Source organism: Bombus huntii, chromosome 3 (genome assembly GCF_024542735.1).
Source record: "Bombus huntii isolate Logan2020A chromosome 3, iyBomHunt1.1, whole genome shotgun sequence".
Taxonomy (NCBI): Eukaryota; Metazoa; Arthropoda; class Insecta; order Hymenoptera; family Apidae; genus Bombus; species Bombus huntii.
In genome coordinates, this window is record NC_066240.1 from 20,123,688 (window position 1) to 20,131,261 (window position 7,574).

Below are 7,574 nucleotides of genomic sequence, written 5' to 3' on the forward strand. Positions count from 1 at the left end.
TATATTCTCTGGCAGTTTGGAAACTAGGACACTAAGGACCTACGTCACTGCAACCAAGAGATCTGTATGACTAATGGGAATAAAAATAAAATAGAAGAAAGGAAAGTATCTGTAGAAGGAAATATGACACGAAATATGACAATGAACCGAAGAATCTCCGCGGTTAATCTCCTAATAGCGCGGAAGAACTCTTCTTGCTAACTTCTTTTATTACTGTTTATTAATAAGTCGTTCGATTCCAATTTTATCCAAATGTTTTAATCAATAAGACCAATGAATTACACAATGAATGACATTTGCGACTCGCGCGATCACCCAGCTGCACGTCGAAAGTTCATTTTTGAGTTTACGAGTCATCGGTCGTCTTTGTATCGATATGTTTCGTTAGATTTTCGTGAAAATGTTATCGACGAAAACCTGAGGTTCCCCGATCGAAATGAATTCAAACACCTAATTCCCAATTCCTAGATAGAGAAATTAAACTATATTCAGTTATAGTATCTACGTGGATTTCGGTCGTTGTTCACTCTCAAATATTTTTAATAGCATTGGTAATCTCACAGGATCGCGTTGTTTTTTTATCGACGAGATTTCAGTAATTCAACAATGGTAGTTCGTAGTAGTAGATATAATTATTAATATAAAAACGTTAAGTTTCATAGATGACTGATCGGGCGCTAGCAATTATTCCTTTGATCTGTCACTGACCGATCACGCGAACATCGAACATTGTTCGTCGCTGCTCGTGCTGTTCGATTGCCGTATCAATTACAGACAAATTGCAGAGAGATATATGGAAAATAAAAGAAAAATTGTGCCGTTTCTTCGTGATACGTTTCTTCCTTGCATGCGTGCCACCGCGGGCCTTAACAAGATAGTCATCCCGGAAAGTAGAGTTTTTTCCGACGATAACACTGGCACGGAACGAATGTAACCGAGCGATAGACTTGCTATCCCGATGATATCCCGATATACTCGTACTTTCACGTTTCTTTCAATTTCTTACGAATTCCAGACTTTCACATTTTCACAAGTTTGAGCATAACAACGAACGTGATAACGATAAAATATGGTATTGCCACGAATGATACGGGTGACCGACCGATCGCGATGAAATTTCGTGGCTGTCACGAAAAGAGATAGCGGATCCCAAATAGATGTATAGCTTCGGCTCATGCTCGTTCCTCGAAAGGCACACAGCTGCACATATATGAAAATAAATACTTTACTTTAATTTTAATTTATAATGTAGAGAATTACAACAATTCGGATATTAACGATCTTTCGATAGAAATTTTCTATGTTTAGTATACATATATAAATTTACCGAAAAAAATTGAGAAATTCTCTGCAAATAAATTAACACATTTAAACTATCGGTAATCCATATAACGAGTTTTCTCTTACCTAGTTAATTAGTTTGTAATAGTTATCGTTCATAACGTTTAAAGCAAATATCAAGATAAAAAGAATTCGAAAATAATTTATATTCTATTTTTATGACTTTTATTACAACTTTCAAATGACGATACTATTTTCAACGCAAGAAGGAATTTTAATAATACTCATATACCATAAACGAAACAAGCCGAAAATTAAGAATTATGAAACTGTGTTTCAGGCTTACCTATTCTCAGTTATAAACATTTAAAGAAACCAGCAAACCTCTATGCATTAGCTGCTGTTATGTATGTATAGTCATCGGCAGAAAGCAGCGAGGCGTGGTTAGTAATCTACCTGGTGAAAACTACGTTCGAGGATTTTGATGTTTCGGCATCGAAACATTTGGTAAAATTTGATCAGGATAATTATGATAGATTAATATCTGTTCCAGCGTGCAAATGCATATACCCGTATATTTTGTCTGCTTTTTACGTGTTCATAACTAAAAAAAGAGAATCTTAAATGAAACGCAATTTTCTGATTCTTGACTTTCGCCGCATTTTCTTCTATTTTATTTCTTCTAAGGCTTCCTTGCTAGTTACTTAATATAAATATTCTATATATCCTATAGATATGCATTTAACCTACTTGTACATATAGGGGTATGTGTATTAAATTTTAATGGTTAATAACTGCAACAGTGCAACAGTAATTTATTTGATAATAACTGCTCGACTAATTACGTGTAATATCGTAATATCTTACGCGTGTATTCAATTTTTCATGTTATTAAACGATTAATTACATTTTATAACTTTGTTTAAGCTTGCCGTAATATATATGTATGCTAATAATCGACGTTTTAAATAAATGGTTAATAAAATACAGCGCGGAACTCATTTGCTTTTAGGTAGAACGTGCTTATATGTGTAAGCGTATGATATTTTCGTAACTCGCATCGATTTATTGGATTCAAGGTGTGAACGTAAGAACAGATGACGATAATTCGAATGCGCCACTCAATGTTAAAGGGCGGGAAACGGAAGGAAGAATATTTACGTATAGAGAGGTAGCACGTAAGAATAAAGGATTATCGAAAGCTGAAGAACGATGGCCGAGCACGATGGATTTCTCAGCTTTAATCTTTATCCTTCGCAGTGGTACGACCAGTTTGTTCGACCTCTTGGATCTAAGCCAAATAGGAATTGGCTATTAACCAAATCAATGGTACCTAAATTACCAGCGCACCACGCGACCCGTTGTACGTAGAGGTAGGTGCTTGGCCCTTGTTACGTGTCGTGTATTTGATTATCTACGTCGTGGTTTATTACGGGCTAATATCGCGACAGCCGCGCATCTGCCGCTATCGCTATGATAACCATCATCATAGCACATAGTTCCGCTTCGTCGTAAATTTAGAGAATCTAATAAATCGCATCTTGTTGATTGTCAATCATCTGTCACCCCTATATAAGCCGCCCATATTCCATGTAATCGGTAATAGTCACTAATGACTCAATGAAATAAACAATATCTTCGAAGATTTAACGTTACACAATTCATCGTTCGAAACATACAGCTTCGAAACGAACGTTCTTTAGAATATACGGTAGTAGTAAAACAGCATTTTATGAAAATAAAATTGCCTTCCCATTCCGTTCATTTAGCAGTTCCAGGACGAGTGTCGTACTGTTTCTCATTTATTTATTATCATTCGTGTCTTTCCTATGTTATGGTCACATTACTATCCTTAGATTATCGCTTTAGAGGCAATGTTCCTATACTTCAAGACAACGTCAGATCGCTTATCAGTTTAAAATTTTCTTATGCTTTGTTCCAAGCTGTCAATTTCTATGCCCATCAACTAGCAATCCTTGGAAATTCTCTTTTTTTTTTTTTTTTTTTTTTTTTTGACAGAATGAATTCTTGCCATAAATAACGCGGAAACAATGACCTTCGAAGGTATGCAATACAGATCCAGACGAATCGATATAGGTTCTAATTTCGAACTTTTCTCATCTTCGTCCAAGTTCGTTACGTAATCGTTAACTGTTGTCTAATTACTATTTTCTATCAAAACAACGAAAGAATCAATGACATCAGTCAACATTTTTCATTTTCTTCTAAAATATTAGTGATACGATTCGTTGATATTCGAGTATACTGATTTTTATGAATGGCGATTGAGTCAAAGCGCAGAAGCTAACTATCGGAGAAGTAAAATTGCAGAGACGTCGACAAATCTGAAGATAAAGGAAGAAGTCGGTAAGAAGTAGCGACAAAGAAGGGAAATGTCTCTGTAAGAAAAATAGAGCCGATTTAGAATGGCGACGACGTCAACGAATTCTCTCGAGCTAGAGGAACAACGGAAGTTCACCTTCTATTCCGTATCTCCTTTGTATATTTGAAGGATTTCCACTAATGAAATAATTAAAATTACAAACCTTCGTGTACCGACGGCGAAGACAAGAAAAGGAATAGTAGCGATAGTACGGAAGGTAGAGAAGGGACAAATCCCTCGGTGCTTCCATCAGCCTCTGAAACGCTCGTCAGCTCAGTTCCTATCAGCTTTACCAACTTTCTCCATTTTCCACTGACTCTCAGGCAAGTTAATGAAAACCAATGACCATTCTTAAACAGTGTTTTCAGAAATATCTCTAATTGCAGACGAAGATTCCAACGTATATATATGTTTGTGTGGGTTTAATAAGCAACCATAAATATCGAAATGCAGATGGAGCTTGTCCCTAATTATCAGCAAGGATCGTGGTTTCACATTGCGAAGGCCAATTTCTGTAATTCGAGATAGTTACTTGGCTGACACAGCAGCTAGTGACTAGATGTAGGATAGCGTCTCGAGGACCGGATGTATCGAAACCTCTTCAATGGTACAACCTCGAGAATTCTACAGGTTGCTCTTTGCGTTTCCTTTTCTTTATTCGGCTATGTGTGCATAACAGACGTGTCTTCGGAATCTATCACATAAATCCTTGCACCCATAACGTATTCATGAGTTAATACTCGCCTATTAAGCATTCTTCCATTAAATTTGTCTAAAGTTGACGAATCGTAATAATTTTACATGTATCTGTGATATTCGATTAATTGTAAACATTAATTTCGATCAAATGGACCGTAAAGGAGGTAATAATCGTTACGACTTTACGTTTAAGGAAAACTTTGCAAATGACGTAGATAAATTTACGTTTATTTTCAAGTTTATCCAATTTAGAAATCGTCGTACGCTTTATAAAATTGAATATTTTCTATCGTTAATTGTCTAATGCATGTTCGTTGAATCTTATTGAATCTTATTTCCTTTAATGTTCGATGCGCTTTTGCCGATCTATTAAAATAACTTGCGACTTCGTTAATTCCGAGCGTATAAAGATCAAAAATTCTAATTATATGAAATTGAAGAAAAATTGTAGAAGAGCCTTTTTTTATATTTTTTCTACCAATTTGCAAAATAAAACGCAAGCGAAAGAGAAGCGAAACCTGTTACATAGTTATGATAAATTGTTGTTTCCCTAAACCAATTTATCGAGACGGCTAATAAAAATATCGTATTTCTAGGTGAAACCGGGAAACCAAGCTATCGTCGACAAATGGACACTACGTGTTGCTTGGAAACGGAAGTAGTATACAGGAAGAACGTGGACACGATGCAACGGTGGAAGGAAAAAGCGATGCAGTAAGCGCTCAAACTGGGGAGACGTTTTTATGAGACGACTAAACAGCTGTAAGCCCCGCGTTTCGCTCTTTTCTTTTTACAACCACTTTCCGCTTGACACTTTTCTGATGCGTACATAGCATTCGCAAAGGATTTAATTCTTAACATTTTAAGAACGATTTTTCCGGTTTTACTGACACTTCTTTAAGATTTTCGCACCCAGTGGTATTATCAGAGCTATTAGTACGCTCCCCTAAGCTGGCTTTTTCTTTAATAAAATGTATAAAATATTCGTTCGTCCGTGGTACTTTATTCTTTTCTTTTTCTTTTAACCTAACCTATTTACTCGTTATTTTCGATTGATTTATTATAGGCGGTAATTTATAAAAAGTTAGTATTAGTACGAAAACATTCAGAATTTAGAGAATGCACAAAATATTTATCACTTGACAACCGTATTCAATTTTCTAATATTTACTATAACTTAATTTTGTAAGATTTTACCACTGTGAATGTTTAATTTAAATACTATACCCTTTCTTAAAATATATATTAATTGCACATAATCAAATTTTGATTCTAAATTTTTAAATTTAATATGAACTTTTCAAAAGTTTGTAACGATGAATCTGTGTATAAATTTACTAAATGTCTTATTGAAAAATTGTTTTACTCTATATTTTTCGTTTTGCAACGAATCAACTAGCTATAAATACTTTAAGAAATTTTCTTTTCAATATCCAGCGAAGAAAGTACAATATCCATATATTATTTTGCTGGCCAATCGTCTAATTGTAATCGAAGTACGTAATTGCTCTTTAAGGGCATCGATATATAATTCTATTTTACACGTACATAAATACAGGGTATTTTCCATTACTAGATATCTTAACCGCAGTAGGAAATTGAAGAATTGAAAATGCTTCGTTGGAAATTTTGCTTATCCAAGTTTTTGTTGCACAGGCTATGCAACAGGTATTCTGTATATTTGCAGTTACGCGTAATACTAAATCATTGATCAATTACTGATAGTAAACGATCTGTCCGTCTGTCTATCTCTCTGTCTGTCTGTCTCTAATAATTGAACGTTTTTTATACGTTCTGGGGAAGCAACATCTGTTTACGCATCGAATCCTTCTTATTCTATTTTTGTCCTAACGTAATTTAAATTACGATCGCTTCTACGAGTTAAACATGAATAAAGAATCAAGTACAAACATTTATTCCGAATTTTATTGATTCATACGTCGGCGGTCTTAATTAAAGCAATCTCTTAGTGGCAATGCTGCAGATTGTCTCGCTATCTGAAAGTTTCCCTTCTACTCGAATTCCTTCGAATTCGTGAAACTTTAATTATTCCCAGATCGCAGAATAACTTCGATCGTCTGAATAAAAGTATTCATTGACGGAATGGCTAATGACATGCCTGACTATATTAGAGATTATAAGTTTTTCTTGACAAACCTTCTTATTAAACGACATCGGATCGTATCAAAGTTAACTTCAACTAGTAAAACCACGAATAATATTTTTCTAAAAATATCTTTATTAAGTTTAAGATAACTATTAGATTCAAGGTAGAGAAAGCTTAATGTCTCTTTATAGAAACTTTACTATCTGTTTGAATCTGTATGGAAAAGCTTCGAACGAAATATTTCAAAATATCTCGATACATGTATTAGAAATCGCATAAAAAACCGCTGCAATCTTACATATCCTCTTCGAGATCACATAACATTTGTATAATACATCGCATATTGTGAACGTCATTTCGAGAGATAAAGTTGTGTGATCTACCATATATATGCGCAGTTACATATGTATATTGCAACGTACAGTAGTAAGGAAGTAATTCGCGCCCCCTCCGTCCTTTGGGAACAACAACGAATGATTCATTCTAATTACATTTAACCTTGTACAAGTAAGTAACTGGTACAAATAACGTCCCGTGACAATTCCGTTCAAAAATTCTGTCTAACAAAATTAGCCCTTTGCCACCGACTAAAGTGGTCATCGATTTTCATTTTATTCATAACGTGTATTATAGCGCGTTAGAAAATTTAAGCGTTATCTTTGTTTTTTCGTCGTAAGGGCCATGCCTTTGATCTGATATAATATATTAATCGGTCCGTATATATTATCCAAAATTGTTTGCAGTTTACATGTTAGCGTCGACTCCTCTATAGGAGTGTCACGATGCACGTGTCAAGGTCGTGCGTCGTGCGTCGTGCGTCGTGCGTCGTGCGTCGTGCGGTGTCGATCTACTTCCAAGGGTGTCGCATCGTCGATAGCCGGAACCGTAAATGTATCGTCAGGCTCGAGGGCGACTTCGAGTGGCGATACTCTTAAGAACTAGCGCGGTTCTAAGAGTCACGGATGTTATAGTTTCGTGGTGGCGACAAGGGTTTCGACGCTCTCTGTTCTCCGCCGTCAAGGGTCACGTGCACGGCACCGATGACCCGGTCGCGCCACAACCACATTCGGGCACACTCGGGGTCACAGTCGCGGTGCCTCGTGG

The 7,574-nt window shown here is 35.8% G+C and overlaps 1 long non-coding RNA gene across 1 annotated transcript; it reads left to right on the top strand.

Annotated features, from left to right (window-relative positions):
• The first annotated feature begins 2,301 nt into the window (after positions 1-2,301).
• Positions 2,302-4,004, top strand: LOC126863439 (uncharacterized). The gene is made up of 3 exons (XR_007688862.1): positions 2,302-2,452; positions 2,542-2,654; positions 3,613-4,004. It is a non-coding gene; the product is annotated as an uncharacterized LOC126863439 (long non-coding RNA).
• The last annotated feature ends 3,570 nt before the right edge of the window (positions 4,005-7,574 follow it).